This window comes from Myotis daubentonii, chromosome 2, assembly GCF_963259705.1.
Source record: "Myotis daubentonii chromosome 2, mMyoDau2.1, whole genome shotgun sequence".
Lineage (NCBI taxonomy): Eukaryota > Metazoa > Chordata > Mammalia > Chiroptera > Vespertilionidae > Myotis > Myotis daubentonii.
The window spans coordinates 130,160,083-130,178,782 of NC_081841.1; the positions used below are offsets into that span (position 1 = coordinate 130,160,083).

An 18,700-nucleotide genomic window follows, 5' to 3' on the forward strand; every position below is an offset into this window, starting at 1 on the left:
AAATCTGTTATTGTCAAAATCTGGATTAGAATTTATCTAAATTCCAAAGACATTCCAGCCCCTCCAGACCAGTGCTTTTTTCCCTGATGTATCTATTACCGCTCAGATTCTGTTTTTGTGTGTTCTTAAAATTATCTTCTATTTACTTGATTTCCTGTTTATCTCCTTCAGCTTTTATGCAGGTGTGACGAAGGTATTATGTTCTTAGTCACACAGTGTATCTTGAATGACTATTTTGGCCAGGGCATTTCTAGGTAGTGAGGATAACCAAGATAAATAGGGTGGATTTCCAGTTTTCAAGTTTACAGTCTTATGGGGGTGATCGCCTATTAAATGGCTTTAAGAATGATAAAATAAAGATACATACTAAGTGAATGGGAGCATTAAGAGGGAGGGTAATTGTAATATTAGCTATCTTGTATACATGTCAAATCCTGTGTAATGTGAATTTTTATAGTCATTTAATTTTTATTCAAGGATCTTGCAGATGATTTGGTAGAGGATGTGGCTTACAGTTTATATCTGTGAAGTTATAAAGCCTGATAAGAAGTTGTTTTAAGCCTAGAAAATAGTTAATGGGAAAACTTGGTGCAATAATTGTCTCTTGAGGTGTTTAACCTTATGCAGGCCAGAATGATCCAATTATAACTTGTTTGTCAAAATAATTATAGGGCTACTATTTATTTTGTGACAGCTCATTTCTTAGTGTGTTCGGATTTAGAAGAGTTGCAGCTTTGGACTGCGGACAAAAATCTTGAGGTGTATATCATCATTTTACCTTAATTCATGACTATCTTTTTGGCCTCCTTTAATGAAAAGTCCAGGCAATTGTTTGAGGTGTCATAAGTGTGTTTATAGTGTAGCATTTGTGATAACTCTGTAGGACTTTTGATAACTGTTTGTGTTGGAAAAGTATGTGTGTATTTTAAAATACGTTTTTTTTTTCTTTTTAAATGTAGCTATTTGATATAGTTGGATGTTTGCAATATTTTTACCTATGAGGAGTAAATTAGATGGGACTTTGAATTCTGATACACAAGAAAACAATATTGTTTACCTCCATAGTAGTAATCTTTGATGTTGGTAAACATACTTGCGGCCAAATAATCATAGTACCGTTCAGCATGTTATATTATTGATGTGTCAGATGTTTTGGTAGAATTACCAAATTATAAATTAGAGTTGTTGGAAAACATTTTTTTCTGGTCTTGTTTCCTGCAGTAATCCTCTTAAGAACTGTTTTGCAATGGAAAACTGTTCTGTACTATGATTCCAAGAGCAGGTGGCTAACTATATTGCTCAATAAAGCAGCCAGAAGAAATCCTGCCAGTACCTTCTTGGTGACGAATGACATTACAGGAAGTGTAGCAGTTATCTTTCTCTTCCTTGAAAGTGCTAATAGTAGTATTATCTTTCAAATATTGAGATTTCTATATGCTGAAGAATCTGCATCTCTATCAATGTTATAATTGCTTTGGAAGCTAACGTTTTAGAGAAGATATTAGCAGTAAAAAAAAAAAAAAACCACAAAAAACAAACCCCTGTTGGCTTTTGACATTAAAAGTTTTGCCTTTAATGAGCTTCCCCAGCTTTTTAAGAAGAACTAGGGCAACTATTATAACTTTTTGGCAGATGTTCAGGAAGGGCATGCGTTTGCAGGAAAAAATTGTCTGAGTAATCTCAGCAATGTTTTAACTTCTCAGTTTTCAAAAGTTGATGCAGATGTCCCATGAGTCTTTGAGTTGTTGATTGTCATTAGTGATTTTTCTGGATCATTGCTGGGGAATGTAGATAGTTTTACCTTTAACAAGGATAATCTGTGATTAGAATCTATAGTTATAGTTTGTATTTAACTCTTCATGATCTGTTACTGATTAATAGGACAGTCCAGAATTTATTGAAATCTGTTTTTAGTATCTGAAATAGTTCAGATATCACATCTCTCTTCCCCCCATAAAATGTTTTTATTTCACTAAAGTTAGTAAAAATATGTGCCAAACGCTGTCAAAACTGTTTAAATTGTGTCAGGAAAGAATTTAAACATATATTTAAAATAGTTATTTTTCTCCCAGTATTCTTAGAATTTGGGGGTACTTTTTCTTTGTTTTTAAAAAAGACCACTAAGGAATCTTGAAAGATGTCATTGTAGTATGATAGAATATGTCAAACAGATCTGTGTGTAAATGTGTTTCTGCATTTTCATGTTTCCTCCTTAATAGTGGTGCCTGTTCATATTGATAGTAGTAGGGGCTCAGTAGCAATTTCAACATTAGCTCCTATTTTACTGATCTGTGATTCAAATGTTCTAAACATACGTACAATATTGCTGTATATGTTAGTCTCTGTCAACACAACTTTTCAGGAACATTTAATAAGAATTTGTTGGATGCAGTTAATTATTATTTTTTTACCCATATTTTTGGCCCTGTTCTCTCAACTCTTGATTTATTTTGGTGTGCTATAAAAAATGATATATCTGCAATTATGAGTATATTAAAAATCTTATATAATAAAACCCTAATATGCAAATCGACCGAAAAGCAGAACGACCAGTTGCTATGATGCACACTGACCACCAGGGGGCAGACACTCGATGCAGGAGCTGCCCCCTAGTGGTCAGTGTGCTCCCACAGAGGCAGCGCCTCTCAGGCAGAAGCCAGGCTCATGAACAGGCGGGCAGTAAGAAGCAAGGGGTCCCTGACTGCTAGAGGGATGTCCGCTTGCCGGCTTAGGCCCGTTCCCCAAGGGGATTAGGCACAAGCCTGGATGAGGGCCCCCCCCCCCATCCAGTGCACGAATTTTGTGCACTGAGCCTCTAGTATGTATAAAAAATACATAATTAAAAGATGATGATGAAATATTTCAATTTAATACCTATAGTGGATTTTCAGCAATTCACATTTGCAATACTCTTTTTTTTTTCAAGGTCTTGTGTAAAGGGAAGTTGTTAAGAATTGCCTCTAGACAAACACTATAATAGAATAATTAAAAAGAAACGCTGGCTGATTACCCTTTAATGAAACTATGTAGCTACAATAGCTAGTTTATTATCTAGAAACTTATGGTAAGATATCACAGCATTGTTTTCATTCAGAGGTGAAACAACTTCACCCTGAATTTGTTAGCCTGTCAGAGCCAGCAAGCAATAAGCAACACTGTACATGTAAGGAAAATTTCTGATTCTAGCTCTTTCATATATACTAGTAAACTACTGTCATATTTAGAATAGTAGTTTTCAAGTTGCTGCATAATGATCACCTAGGATGTTTTAGAAAATATACCGCTAATTCTGGAAATGTTGGTTCAGTTGACCTGGGCATGGACCTGTGGATCTGCATTTTTTGAAGTATCCCAGTTGATTTTGATGCACAGATTTAGAAACTATAGTTTCAGAGCACAGTATAACTATAAATAAATATTTTTAAAAACTGCTAAAAAAACATTTGAAAGTGAATACTTTTAACAAAACAAGTTAAAACTGTTCTGACTTACACAAAGACCATCAAAATATTTTAAGAAAATTAATTCTTAACCTTTAGAATTGTTAAACTTATAAAGGAGTTTCCAAGGGATATGGACTAGGCCTTGTGTGAATATTTTATATTGTGTTTGGTCTGCTTTAGAATCAGTTATTGGGTAGCCTTGAAATATTAAGTTATGTGCTGACTGTAATCTGTATTTACTGCTTCTGGCTTGCTGTATTGAGGAAGACTCTTAGACCCTGAGTAGGAGATGGGGTAGAGGAGGAGAAGGTAAGAAAAGGGGAGTAATTAATTCATATTCTGTCATGTGCTTGCTATCCCTGGCTTAGGAGTTTTTATCCAAAGGACTACATAGTATTCTGTTATCCTTATTATGCTTTAATTCCTGGTTTGGATGTCTATAATTAGTATTATTTTACACACACACACACACACACACACACACACACACACACACGACCCAGGTGGGCATAGTTACGCTTAATATTTGCTTTCTGGTGAGTTGCTACTAAAATACCCTTTTGTAACAATTTGTTCTGATTTTGAATACTTTTTAAAAAAATTTATCTTTATTGTCCCCCTTTTTTCCCCATTGACCACCTCAACCCTGAACCCATCCCTCCCCCCAGATTGATTTTGAATTCTTAAAAGTATATTTATATTAATTCAGCAATAATTTTTCTTGTGATGCTTACTAACTGGTTGTATACAAGAATATTGGCACACCATTTATATTTAGAATTACTGTGTTCTAGATACTGGGAACACAAAGATAGAATTAAGCAAGACTCTTGCCCTTAGAAGACTCTTGCATATTGCCTGGAGATATGCAAGTAAACAAGCATACAAGCATTTGTAATAATACATTGAGATAAATCTCATGGCATAAATAAACAGAATGTTCTGAGAGAACATGAAGAGAGGAGCTTAGCTTTGAGGCTTGGGTAAGGAATTGAGCTGAAATTTCAGGAAGAGGGACAGTGCAAAAAAATGTATGAAGGTATGAAAACAGTGTATTGGGCAATTATGAAATATATTAGAGGCCCGGTGCACAAAAATTTGTGCACTCTGCGGGAGGGGGGTTCCCTCAGCCCGGCCTGTGCCCTCTCGCAGTCTGGGACCCCTTGGGAAATAACGACCTGCTGGCTTAGGCCTCCTCCCGGGTGGCAGAGGGCAGGCCCAATCCCTAGGTGCAGCCCCTGGTTGGGCTCAGAGCAGGGCCGATTGAGGAGTTGGGGCGCTGCCCCCTGTCATGCACAGAGCAGGGCCGATCAAGGGGTTGGGGAACTCCCCCCTGTCACACACAGAGCAGGGCCAATCAGGGGGTTGGGGCGCCGCCCTCTATCACCCACAGAGCAGGGCCGATCAGGGGGTTGGGGCGCCACCACTGTGACACTCAGGGCAGGGCCAATGGGGAGGTTATGGCTCTACCCCATCACACACAGAGCAGGGCCTGTGGGGGGGAGGGGGGGTTGGGGCTCCACCCTCTATCACCCACAGAGCAGGGCTGATCAGGGGGTTGGGGCGCTGCCACTCTCACACTCAGGGCAGGGCCAATGGGGAGGTTATGGCTCTACCCCGTCACACACAGAGCAGGGCCCGTGTGGTGGGGGGGTTGGGGCGCCGCACCCTGTCACACACAGAGCCGCAGGGTGCTCTGGGGGTTGGGGAGCTCCCCCCTATCAGGCACAGAGCAGGGCTGATCAGGGGGTTGGGGTGCCTTCCCCTGTCAGGAACAGAGCAGGGCTGATAGGGAAGTTGTGGCCCCGCCCCTGTCACACACAGAGCCGCAGGGCGAATAGGGGGTTTGGGCGCTGCCCCCTGTCACGCTCATCCCGGTGCTGGGAGGCCTCGCGGCTCCACTGATCCCGGTGCTGGGAGGCATATTACCCTTTACTATATAGAATAGAGGCCTGGTGCATGGGTGGCGGCTGGCTGGTTTGCCCTGAAGGGTGTCCTGGATCAGGGTGGGGGTCCCCACTGGGGTGCCTGGCCAGCCTGGGTGAGGGGAAGATGGCTGTTTGCAGCTGGTCACACACCCTTCAGGGTGGGGATCCCCACTGGGGTGCCTGGCCAGTCTGGGTGAGGGGCTGAGGGCTGTTTTCAGGCTGGGACTGAAGCTCCCAACTGCTCCTTTTTTTCTTTTTTTTTTATTCTGGGCCAGCTTTAGCCTGGCTCCAGCTCTGAGGCCTCAGCTGCTGAAAGCAGGTATCTGGTTTGTTTAGGTTCTATAATTGAAACTCTGTATTAACTCCAGCTCTGAGATCCCAGCCGGCTGAAAGCTGGTTTCTGGGGTTTTGTTTAGCTTCTATATTTGTTACAATGTTTCTTAAACTGCAAGCTCAGAGGCCGGCAAGGCAGGTGGGGAACGTTGTAGTCCTCCGTCACTGAAGCAAGCAAGCCTCATGTTAGTTTCAAGCTGCCTGGCTGCATGCCGCCATTTTGGCTGGCAGTTAATTTGCATATTGCCCTGATTAGCCAATGGGAAGGGTAGCGGTCGTACGCCAATTACCATGTTTCTCTTTTATTAGATAGGATTGTTTGATAAATTAACTATCTTAAGGGTACAAATGTTTTAAAGGAGTTATGAGACAACTTTTAAAACAACTTCAAAGATTTTTTTTTTTGCCTTTTAATATTATGTCTTAGGAAAAATATTTTGTATTTAAAAACAGAAATAAGTAGAATTTTCTCTCATTTCCAATAATTAAAATTTTTATTTTGAACCTGATTGAATAAGTCTTAATTTATCTTATTATTTATCAGATATTTTGAGTTTTTAAATTTAAGGCCATAGTGATGTCAGTATTTAAAATTGGTTATTTCAAACAAGCATGAACATTGCAATTCAGAATGCTAGGACGGGCGTAGTGTCTAGGGGTTATGCCTTGTGCTAGTGTCAAGTCAGTAAAAGAGGATATAAGATTAAATCCTTTTCTATTTATTAGAATGTAATTTAAAAGTAGTAGTAGATTGGCTTTAACTGTATTGGCAATTTTCTGCCAGTTAGCCTGTGTGGTGTATTTCATCCCTCTTTAAATCAGATTACAATTTGGGCATGAAGAAATTGAGTTCTTGGTCTCCTGATGAGGCACAGTCATATCAGCCTTCAGCTGCTAGTCATTTATAAATACAGTAAAACCTTGGTATAATGGACTAATTTTGGCAAGGGAATGTCTGTTAAAGCCGAAAGTCCGTTATATAATAAAGTAGGTTTTCTAAATGCGTATGTTAAAAATTTGTCAAATTAGTTGACCTGTTTTTTCTTATGTAGACACGTTTGTGTGATTATGTATGAAAAATTTAATTTTACAGAGAAATTTTCTATATGTATTGCTATAATTTTAAATTTATACTAAATAGGTCTGTCAATGTGTACATTCACAACTCACCTCGAGTAAACAAAGGCACACAGCTGAGGCGTGGCTTAGCCCACGTGGGAACATCAGCCAACACATGTTAAAACTACTGCAGAAAGTCACACCACAGGACAACAGACTCAATTACCACGTATGCGGTGTGATCACGTCCTTATCATTCTCCGAACATTGTTTAGGAGCAGTGAATCTGGGATTTAAATATGTAGACTATAGTTGTAGATTTGTAATACACATTTATGTCAGCGATATTACTACAGCATTTTTTCTAACATATGGCCTACTTGCTAAAATTCGTTAAAAATAACAATGAATTGGTAACAAAAAATATAACCTGTTAATTTAATTATAAGCACATCTTGGTTTAAACCTTTTTAAAATTAACAGGGTGTTAATTTTCAGATATGACATGGATTGGAAAATTGGTTATATCTGAATTCCATTAAAGCAAGAGCTTACCGTACCTTCATTATACTTTCTTAGCTGTATTCCATAAATAGTTATTTTATGTAATTCCCACTTTCAAGTGTTCTTTTCAGATATAATGCAATAGATATAAAAATTTTTAAATTTCTGTATTAGGAATAAACTGTGCAGTGACTGGAAGATATTGAAACTATGATTTTTACTTCAAGGCAAGGCTACATTTTGATCTAGACAAGGCTATTTTGTTATATTTTTCCCCACGCTCTGTCTTTTCAGGTTGAATTACTGATTGTCCCTGCCCCCCCCTTTGTTTTGTTTGTTTTGGTTTTGATGTTTTTTTTCCTTTCAGCTAAAGGAGCAGCCCAGTGGTTTTCAAGAAGTGCCAAAGTGCACTGACTGTCTCATGATGACTGGTGCCTCAGGGAGGGTCATGATTCCTGGATACAGGATCGACCTGATCCTGGATGTCACTTCAAGCAGTCAGATCGTGGGGAAAAGCCTTGTCTAATGGCTAGCCTTCCTCAAAAGTCTGATGCTAGTCATCTCGGAAGGCCTCAGAAAAAGCCTTAAAGGTGAGCAGAGTAGAGTGTAGTTCTCTCTGGGGGCTGTGACTATTTGTTGGAGAATATGATTCAAGATAGAATAACATCCCTAACCTGACAAATCCAGTCTCAATTGGTAAATTAACTTTAGTTTATAAATTTGTTGATGATGATCAGACCCCAACTTTTTTGAGTTATTAGAAACTACCCTTCTAACCTTAAGATCTATAAAGGGAGGGATTCGGTATTTCCTGAGCCCTTCAGAACCTGAGGTTAAAAAACAGCTGTCTTTGTAGCAGTTTGGATTTATGTGGCTCATATTTTATTGCCTTCAACTTGAAGTATATTAAAACTGCCTGGCATAATTAAAATAACATTTTTAGCTCTATGAAAAATTCTTTAGAGGTGTTTTGAGCAATTTAGTTTGGAGCAAATTTAAATCCAGGGCTCTGTCTCTGTGTTTTATGCACTTACATATAATAAACTTGTTCATATACTAGGCTTTATTGCTAAATTTTCAAACTCTAAAACCTGTCCTCAGAGTTTATAGGTTGTTGTTTTTTTTAATGAGTCACTGATATTAGAAAAAAACAAAAACATGGGCATGCACCATCCCCAATTTGAATGTGCATTTTTACATTTAGAAATTATATATGTCACTGCTATATTAATATTTTAAAAACATGCAAAAATGTTAAAAAAGATGAGGTAAAGAAAACTTACGCAAAAGAAGTTCTGATATTTTCTTTCACATCATTCGTCATGATGGGGTTGGCAAACCATTTTTAAAGGACCAGAGAGTAAATATTTTAGGCTTTCAGCCCATATGGTCTCTATTGGAACTACTGGATTCCATTGTAAGGCAAAAGCAGCTATAGACAATATTTTAAACTAATGAATGTGGTTGTCTTTAATAAAATTTTATTTGCCAAAACAAGCTGTGGGCTGGATTTGGCTGGTGTGCCATTGTTTACTGACCCCTGGAGTATATCCTGTTTGGTTGGCCACCTGCCAAGACCTTGAAATTGTATTATACTGCTTTTGTTAGTTATTTTTCACCAGCAGTTTCAGAGTGCATTTGATCTTTCTTATACTGACTGAGCAGAAGAATACTAGTAGTCAGAATGCGTTCAGTTTAGTTGAACAAATACTTATAGGAACACCAGTGATTCAGGCACAAGGTTAGGTGCTGTTATCAGGAGTTTGAAAGACAGGTAAACAGTAGGGCTTGGTGTAAAAAGTAAAATATTACAGTACAAGCTGTTGAGAAAGTGAGGCTGGCACTGGGAAATGATGTTTCCTGTTGGACTTTGAAAGGTTGTGATGTGGATGGGTGCAAAGGCACAAAGGTGATAAAAGCGAACGTGGGGGAACCGTATATTACCTCAGTTTTGACAGTTGGCAGAGTGTTTGAGAAAATAGCAGCAGGAAATGAAAGTGGACAGATTGGCATGGCCTGTATCGTGTATGCTCCTCCAAAGAACTTGGACTTTGCCTTAAAGGTTGATGGTAATCATTGAAGAGATAATAGCACTGGAGAAACTGATCAGATTTAGATTTTAGAATGATAGTGGCAGTAGTAGGGAATATACAATGAGATGTTTTTGACAACTCATTTTTTTTACCTCCTTCTGAAAAAGGACACCATTGTTTATAGGTTGTTTTGCATCAGATGTAACATAAACTTGGAATATATTTAGCAGTAAAAAGGAATGAACTATTCATATTCTACAATATGGATAATCCTCTAAAATATATGCTAGATATAAAAGACCATATATCATATGATGCATATTCTATATTGCCATTTTTTATGGAATGTCCATAAAGTAGATTAGTGGTTGCCAGGAGGTGGACTGGGGACTGACTGACTGCAAATGAGCAGGAGGGATCCTTTTGGGATGTTGAAATGTTGTAAAACTGGATAGTGATGAAGGTTATATAACTCGTAAGTTTACTAAAAATAACTGGATAATTTTTAAATGGTTGAATTTTATGGTAGGTAATTACTAGCATACCTCAAAGTTGTTAAAAAAATTAGAAAGACCACACCTTTGAAATTTGGAGTAAAACTTTGTTAGAAATTATTTCCATATTACTATTGCCAAGTAATTGCTCTTTTCTCTGAACAAATATGAACATACTAGAACCCCCAAAAAGTGTGTGTGTTTTTTACCTTAAAGGGCATACATTGTAATCATAAAAAGAAACTGTAGGAACTAAAGTTTATAGAATTCACTTTGACTTATAGTTTCTTAATTTCCCTTTTCTTTTTATTTTATTTTATTTTTTAAAAATATATTTTATTGATTTTTCACAGAGAGGAAGGGAGAAGGATAGAGAGTTAGAAACGTCGATGAGAGAGAAACATCCATCAGCTGCCTCCTGCACACCTCCCACTGGGGATGTGCCCGCAACCAAGGTACATGCCCTTAGCCAGAACCGAACCTGGGACCCTTCAGTCCGCAGGCTGACGCTCTATCCACTGAGCCAAACCGGTTAGGGCTTTCCTTTTCTTTTTTAAAAAATTTTTCTTTTCATGTTAATGTCATATGAGGAGAATCTTAAGTGCTTATATAACATTAAAAAGCTAGAAATAAGCTAAGGGAAATTTACTTGATTTCTTTTTTTCCAAGGGAATAATTGTTAAAGAAAGAATCTGAAGTGTGATGATTTTAAATTTGTAAATTGTTTCTTCATAACCTTAACAGTTATAGAAAATGAGTAAAAAGAATATAAAAACATTGGAAAATGGTTGTTTTCACTCAATAAATATTATTAAGGGCCTACTATGTGCTAGGCACTGTTTCTTAGAAACAGATATAGTGATAGATTTTTACTATGCTACTTTCATTTATTCCTGGATGCCAAAATCATGTATGAGGTTTAGCATAATCATTAAGAAAATATGTATAAAACTGAATTATGTTACTTTTTATTGTTTACAAGGTAATTTCACAACTCAATCCCCAATTCTGTGACAGTGAGGAAAATGAATCTTAGTATATAGCTATTTCCCAAGTAAGAGGCAGAGCTTGACCATTGTTTTTTTTTTCCTATTTTTTTCAATTCTATTGCTCTTTATTCTCTAGTATGGGATTTTTAAAAAGTACAATACTACATAAGAATATATGTATAGATCTGTGGATAAAATTGAGAGTTCAGAAAGAAACCCATACATTTATGGTCAATTGATTTTCAACAAGAAAGCCAAGACAGTTTATTGGGGAAAGGATAATCTTTTCAACAAATGGTACTGGACAAGTGAATATTCACATGCAAGTGAGTGAAGTTGGACTTGTACCTGACACCATATATAAAAATGAACTAAAAATGGGTGAGCAAATTAAGTGTGAGAATTAAAACTCTTGGGAGAAAACAGATGTAAATCTTCATGACCTTGGGTTAGGTAGCAGTTTCTTAGGCATGACACTCAAAGAACAGTTAAAGAAAAATTAGATAATTTGAGTTCATCCAAACTAAAAAGTATTTGTGCTTTAAAGGATACTATCAAGAAAAGACAGTAACACAATAGGAGAAAATGTGTGCAAATCATATATTGGATAAGGTCTCAGGATACAGAATATACAAATAATTATTATAGTACAAAAATAAAAAGAGCCCTGGCTGGTATAGTACAGTGGATAGAGCTTCGGCCCACACACTGAAGGGTTACGGGTTTGATTCCCAGTCAAGCACATGTTACCTGGGTTGTTAAGTGTGGGAGGCAACCAATTGATGTGTATCTCTCACATTGATGTTTGTCTCTATCTTTCTTCCTACCCCCTCCTCCCTCTCTCCCTCTCATCCACTCTAAAAATCAATGGAAAAAATATCCTAGGATAAGGATTAACAAAAAATAAAAAGATAAATAGATAATCCAATTAAAAATGAGTAAAGGACTGAAAAAGGTTGTTTCTCCAACGAAGGCAAATAAATGGCTAATAAGTACATGAAAAGATGTTCACCATCATTAAGGGAATGCAAATCAATAAGATACCACTTATAATGGCTATAATAAAAAAGATGGATAATAATAAATGTTGAGAATGTAGAGAAACTGAACTCTCATAGATTGCTTATGGAAATGTAAAGTAATGTAGTTGCTGTGAATAGTAGTTTGGCAGTTCTTCAAGAAGTGAAACAGTTAACTTATGACCACAAAAGTTCACTCCTTGGTATGTACCTAAAGAAAATAATAGCATGTCCACATAAAATGTCAGATCATCATTATTTTTAATAGCCAAAAAGTAGAAACAACCCAATGTTCATCAACTGTTGAATAAACAAAATGTGGTATATCCATACAGTGGATTAGTTTTCAGCTTTAAAAAGGAATGGAATTCTGACATCCTATATAATAAAAGCCTAAGTGGCATCACGTCTTCACGCGATGTCATCACAAGATGGCCGGCAGGGGAGCGCAGTTGTGGGCGAATAGGCTGGCAGGGGAGGGCAGCTGGGGGCGACCAGGCCTGCAGGGGAGGGCAGCTGGGGAAGATTAGGTCAGCAGGGGAGCAGTTAGGCGTCAGTCAGGCTGGCAGGGGAGCAGTTAGGGGGTGATCAGGCTGGCAGGCAGAAGCGGTTAGGGGCAATCAGGCAGGCAGGCGAGCGGTTAGGAGCCAGCAGTCCCGGATTGTGAGAGGGATGTCTGACTGCCGGTTTAAGCCCGATCCCTGTCAGTTGGACATCCCCCAAGGGGTCCCGTATTGGAGAGGGTGAAGGCTGGGCTGAGGGACACCCCCCCCCCCGCCCCCACCATGCACAAATTTCATGCACCGGGTCTCTAGTACACTATAACAGGATGAACCTGGAAGACATGCTAAGTGAAAGAAGCCAGATACAAAAGGCCACTTACTGAATTATCCTATTTATATGACATGTTCAGAATAGGCAGTTCCATAGAAAAAGAAATAGTGGTTGCTAGGGGTTGTAGGGGTAAGTGGGAATGCTAATGTGCATGAGGTTTTTTGGGGGGGGGCGTGGTTAAAATGTTCTAAAATTAGATATTAGTGATGGTCGTATATCACTATCTCTCTGGTTCACCCATTCTAAATAAATGAAATAAAACAAATGGAAAAACTCATATCTTTACCCCCACATCCCTATTTCCCTCTCTAGTGATTTTAATTTTCTTTCACAGGAAATTTGGAAATCATTTTTGATATCTCTTTGACTGCCCTATCTCCTTTTCCTCCCCTCCCCTCCCCTCCCTTTCCCTTCCCTCCCCCTTTCTCTTCCCTCCCTCCCTCCCTCCCTCCCTCCCTCCCTTCCTTCCTTCCTTCCCTTATCTGAGGATATTTTCCATTGATTTTTAGAGAGAGGGAAAGACAGAAATATCATCTGAGAGAAACACATCGATTGGTTGCCTCCTGCACGTGCCCCGGGTCCGGGCCAGGGAGGAGCCTGCAACCGAGGTACATGCCCTTGACCGAAATTGAACCTAGGACCCTTCTGTCCCCAGGCTGACGCTCTATCCACTGAGCAAAACCAGCTAGGGCTCTTTCTTTTTTTAAAAAATTACGTTTTTATTGATTTCAGAGAGAGTAAGGGAGTGGGAGAAAGAGATAGAAACATCAATGCTGAGAGAGAATCATTGATTGGCTGCCTCCTGCATGCCCACTATGGGGATCGAGCCCAAAAGCCGGGCATGTGCCCTGACTGGGACTCCAACCGTGACCCCTTGGTTCATAGGTCGATGCTCAATCACTGAGCCACACCAGCTGGGCTTCCCCACCTCCTTTTTAACTCTTAATTATAATCTGGCTTCTGATTGTAACATTCTTAACTTAATATTAATAAGGTCATTCTTAATAAAGTCACTAATGATTCTCATCTTCCAAATCCAATAATTGGCTTAAAATTTTTCTCTATCATGATGTTTTGCCAGCACTATTGACCACTCTTTTTTTAAATGCTATTACTGTGTGTGTGTGAAAAAGAGAGAAAGAGAGGAGAGAGAGAGAGAGAGAGAGAGAGAGAGAGAGAGAAAGAGAGAAGAGAGAGAGAGAATCAGCTGCCTGCCATAATCACCCTAACGGGATAGAACCTGCAACCTAGGTATGTGTTCTTATCAGGAAATGAACTTGCAACCCTTAGGTGTATGGGATGATGCTCCAACCAACTGAACCACCTGGCTAGGGCATGAATACTCTTCAAGTATGTTGTGGCTTTTGGGTTTATACTCTCCTGGTTTGCCTTTGGCTTTTTGTTTTGTTTTAATTCTTGATCTTAGTTTATTTGCCTGTCACTTAAGGTAGGCAAACTAGCCCCGACCCTCTACTCTCCCCCATCTATGCACATCTTTTGTGTCCCATGGAAAAGATTGAGAATGAGTTACTCTTAGAAAGGAGACAGAGGTAACATGGTAATAGTCTACGGCACCAGACTCCAAATTAAATGGCATATGTATTCCAGAACCTTTTCTTTTTTCCCCCATTTTTTTTTTTGGCCACTAAGTATATGGTACTCAAAATTTGAATTAGTTTGTATTTCCTTTGTTGCTGTTCTTTCATTTGTGTAGCTATAATTTATGTACAATAAGATATAGCAATTTCAAGTATAAAAGTTGATGAGCTTTGACAAATATAAGCATCATGTTATTAACAGCACAATCCTATATAATAAAGAGGTAATATGCAAATTGACCATCACTCCAACACACAAGATGGCCGCCCCCATGTGGACACAAGAGGACCGTCAGGGGAGGGCAGTTGTGGGTGATCAGGCCAGCAGGGGAGGGCAGTTGGGAGGGATCAGGGGGGGCAGTTGGGCACAATCATGCCTGCAGGGGAGGGCATTTAGGGGTGACTGGTCCGGCAGAGGAGGGCGGTTAGGGGCAATCAGGCCAGCAGGGTAGCAGTTAGGTGTCGATCAGATTGGCAGGGAATGGTTAAGGGGCTATCAGGCTGGCAGGCAGAAGTGATTAGGGGCAATCAGGCAGGTAGGCAGGCCAGTGGTTGGGAGCCAGCAGTCCTGGATTGTGAGAGGGATGTCCGACTGCCCGTTTAGGCCCGACCTTACTGGGATCGGGCCTAAACGGGCAGTCGGACATCCCTCCAGGGGTCCCAGATTGGAGAGGGTGCAGGCTGAGCTGAGGTACACTCTCCCCCTCTGTACACAAATTTCATGCACCAGGCCTCTAGTAACGATATAAAATATTAGAGGCCCGAATTGGTGCACCAGTGGGGTCCCTCAGCCTGGCCTGCGGGATCGGGCTGGCCCAGACTGTGAGAGGGTGCAGGCCAGACCGAGGGACCCCCCCAGTGCACAATCGGGGCCGGAGAGGGACCGGGGAGGGACATGGGAGGTTGGCCAGCTGAGGCGGGACCATAGGAGGGCTCCAGGGTGTGTCCGACCCATCTTTCTCTGTCCTGATTGTCCGGACCCCAGCAGCAAGCTAACCTACAGGTCAGAGCATGTGTCTCCTGGTGGTCAGTGCACATCATAGCAACTGGTCAACCGGTCACCTGTCTGCCCCCTAGTGGTCAGTGCACGTCATAGCAAGCAGTTGAGCAGTGTTAGCGTATCATTAGCATATTATGCGTTGATTGGTTGAATGGACAACTGGACACTTATCATTTTAGGTTTTCATTATATAGGATATGTCATTCCAAAAAGTTCTCTTATCACTGTACCCTGGAACCACTTGGTGTCTCTCTCTCTCTCTCTCTCTCTCTCTCTCTCTCTCTCTCTCTCTCTGTATGTGTGTTTGTAGTTTTAGTATGTTAGTCTTTTGTGTCTGTCTTCTTTCACTTAGTCTAATGATTTTGAGATTCATCCATATTGTTGCATATATCAGTAATTCCTTTTTATTGTTGAGTAGTATTCCATTTATGGCTATACTACAATTTGCTTATCCATTCACCAGATAGAACTTTTCCCCCCCCTCCCCCCACACACACTTTTTTGATCATTATGAGTAAAGCCACTGTGTACATTGGTATACAAGTCCTTTTGTAGAAATACATTTTCATTTCTTTTGGGTATATATCTGGGGGCACAGTTGATGACTCATAGGGTAAGTGTATATCTAACTTTATATGAAACTGCTATATTATTTACTGAAGTGGCTGTACTATTTTATATTCCCACCAGAAATATATGAGTCCTAGGTGCTTTACACTTGAATTTTTTTCAGACTTCAAAATTTTTAACAATATAGTGGGTGTGTAGTGGTATCTCATTTTGGTTTTAGTTTGCATTCCCTAATGGTTAATGATGTTGAACATTTTTCATGTGCTTATATGCCATCTGTATATCTTCTTTGGTGAAGTGAATGTTCTAATCTCTTGCCCATTTTTTACTTGGTTGTTTGTCTTGTTATCATTGAGTTATAAAATTCTTTTACATATTCTGGATACAAGTCCTTTATGGGATGCATGTTTTCAAATATTTTTTCCCAGCCTTTTCATTTTTTATAGTGTCTTTTGAAGAGCAAATGTTTCCAATTTATTTTTTCTTTTATAGTTTGCTTTGTGTGCCCTATTTTAGAAATCTTTGCCTAAGCCAGGGTTAATATTTTTCTCCTGTATTTTCTTCAAGGAGTTTTATGGTATGAGCTCTTAATTTTAGGGTTATGATTCATTTAGAATATTTATTTATGATGGGAAGAAAGTATTGAGGTTCATTTTTTAGCATATCGTTAACTAATTGTATCAATACCATTTGTTGAAAAGATAATCCTTTCCCCGTTGAATTGGGTGGCATTTTTGTTGAAAGTCAGTTAGCCTCATATCTGTGTATCTATTTCTGGACACTCTATTCTGTTTTGTTGATCTCTGTGTCTGTCTTTTGCCTATACAAGCATTGTCTTGACTACTGTAACTTTTTAAGTTTTGGAGTCAGTTTAAGTCTCCAACTTTTTCTTTTTCAAAATTTTGACTTTTCTAGATCCTTCTGAGTTTTTACATAAATTTATTATTTAAAAAATTTTTAAAAATATATTTTTACTGATTTCAGAGAGGGAGGGATAAGAGAGAGATGGAAACATCAATGATGATAGAGAATCATTGATCAGCTGCCTCCTGCACACCTCCCATTGGGGATTGAGCCTACAACCTGGGTATGTGCCCTTGACTGGAATTGAACCCAGGACCCTTCAATCTGCAGGCCAATGCTCTATCCATTGAGCCAACCAGCTAGGGCTCATAATAATTTAGAATCTGGTTGTTAATTTTTTAAAAATAAACCAGTTGAAATTTTGATTGGAATTATATTGCATCTATAAGTTAGTTTGAATGTAAGTAAACTGACATTTTATAGTATCGATTATTCTGATCTACACATGGTATATCTCAGATTTTTTTAAGTCTAATATTTCTCAGCAATGTTTGTAGTTTTTCTTTTTTTAAAATATGTTTTATTGATTTTTTACAGAGAGGAAGGGAGAGGGATAGAGAGTTAGAAACATCGATGAGAGAGAAACATGGATCAGCTGTCTCCTGCCCACCCCGTACTGGGGATGTGCCCGCAACCAAGGTACATGCCCTTGCTTGGAATTGAACCTGGGACCCTTCAGTCCACAGGCCGATGCTCTATCCACTGAGTCAAACCAGTTAGGGCAATGTTTGTAGTTTTCATTGTTTATGTTTTGCACATGTATTTTGATGGTATTGTAAATTAGTTTTTAACTTTCAAATTTGATTCTTGCTGGTGCATAGAAATACAGTTGATATTTGTGTTTTCACCTTGTATTCTGTGACCTTCCTAATAATTTGCCTATTATTAAATAGTTTTATCTAGATTGCTTCTTTTTCTTTTTTTTTTCTTTTGGACACAAAATCATGTTGTCTGTGAACTTAGACAGTTTTACTTGTTCGTTTCCAGTTTTTGTCTGCCTTTGTTTCTCTCCTTAATGTGGTAGAGGTATTGAGAACTGACATCTTTGTTTTGTTTATGATCTTAGAGGATGAGGTGGTGAATGAAACCTTTTACCATGTAAGTGTGATGCTAATTGTAGGTTTTTTTGTATATTTTAAAACTTAGATTGTGTAAATTTTTCTTTGTTACCAGTTTTCTGAGGTTTTGTGGGTTTTTTTTTAGAATCATGAATGGGTATTGAATTTTGCTAAATGAATATGTTGATGATCATGATTTTTCTTTTAAAATATGGTACATTACATTAATTTTTAATGTTAAACCAACCATATATATATGTGTTTATATATGTCCTATACTAATAAAAGACAAACATGCAAATTGACTGCACTTTCGCTATGCCTTAAGCCACGCCCACAAAGCCAATCAGAGCGACTATATGCAAATTAACCCAACCAAGATGGCAGCTGGCAGCCACGGAGCTGGAGCGAGCAGGAGGCTTGCTTGCTCCAGTGATGGAGGAAGCCAAGGTTCCCCGCCTGCCGTGGCCCGGCTCTGAGCTCCACTGAAAGCCACAAAGTTTCAATTATTGAAGGTAAACAAACCCCAGATACCTGCTTTCAGCAGGCCCTGGCCACGGAGCTGAAGCGAGCAGGAGTGGGTTGCCCCTGGCAATGGAGGAAGCCAAGCTTTCCACAGGCCTCCGCTAAAGGCAACAAAGTTTCAATTATAGAAGGTAAATAAATCCCAGAATAAAAAAAAAGAAAAAAAGGAGAAGCTGGGAGCTTACGTCGCCAGGGTGCTTGGCCAGCCTGAAAACGGCCCTCAGCCCCTCACCCAGACTGGCCAGGCACCCCAGTGGGGACCCCCCACCCTAAAGGGGGTGTGGCCAGCCTGAAAACAGCCATCAGCCCCTCACCCAGGCTGGCCAAACCTCCATGGGGTGAGGGTCCCACTGAGGTGGACATCCTCCGAGGGTTCCCACATTGCAAGAGGACATAGGCCGGGCTGAGGAACCCCCCGAGTGCACAAATTTTTGTGCACCGGGCCTCTA

The 18,700-nt window shown here is 39.4% G+C and overlaps 1 protein-coding gene across 8 annotated transcripts in view; it reads left to right on the forward strand.

The window, feature by feature from the left end:
- Positions 1-18,700, forward strand: part of INTS6 (integrator complex subunit 6) — a 113,860-nt gene that overhangs the window by 30,373 nt on the left and 64,787 nt on the right. The window contains exon 1 of one of the 8 annotated variants that reach the window (XM_059684557.1): positions 7,717-7,857. The exons of the other annotated variants lie outside the window; for them this stretch is intronic. The gene's annotated coding sequence lies outside the window, so the exon portion shown is untranslated. Of the gene's footprint in view, positions 1-7,716; positions 7,858-18,700 lie in introns of those variants that run through there. 8 annotated transcript variants of the gene reach the window in all.